The following is a 636-nucleotide window of genomic DNA, read 5'->3' on the forward strand; positions in this document are numbered from 1 at the left end:
CATTTACTTTTTGCTGTTTTAAATATTAAATTGACTAATATCTACACTAAATTCCTTTTTAATACTCTTTTCTTTAATATACAAGGCTAGAATATTTACTATTCATAACTGACAGTACAGTCTAATTCTAATCCGTACAGTCTAATTCTAATAAGTAGAAAAATTATTTAGAAGCTGGTGCTGGAGACTTCTTCTTCCTGAAATATAAATATAATCCACCTAAAGCTAACAATCCATAGGTAAGTTTAGCAACCTGTCAAGAGAGATTTATTCTGTAAATTTCAAGAATCCGACAATGACAAATAGTTTATTTTAAAGATGAAATTGCCTCTTACATTTGCTCTTCCTCTTATTGTTTCAGAATTGAAATATTTTGAAAGACCTGTAAATTTGGATTCGTCGACATGAGCATCATCTCCAGCCATATTTTCCTAAAAAATAAAAACAAAGATCTAGATTTATTGAATTTCTCTACCATACGTCATAATTTTTGGAAGTCTTAAGAGACAAAAATAGTTTTATAGCTTTTAAATCGAAATTTTGATAAGTAATTTAAATTTATAAAATTAGTTTCTTATTGTAAAGTTCCAAATTACTAAATTTTAAATAGTATTTCCAAAACCAGACATAATTACA

The sequence above is a fragment of the Centruroides vittatus genome, unplaced genomic scaffold (assembly GCF_030686945.1).
Source record: "Centruroides vittatus isolate TY-2023 unplaced genomic scaffold, ASM3068694v2 contig_651, whole genome shotgun sequence".
NCBI classification, from domain to species: Eukaryota; Metazoa; Arthropoda; class Arachnida; order Scorpiones; family Buthidae; genus Centruroides; species Centruroides vittatus.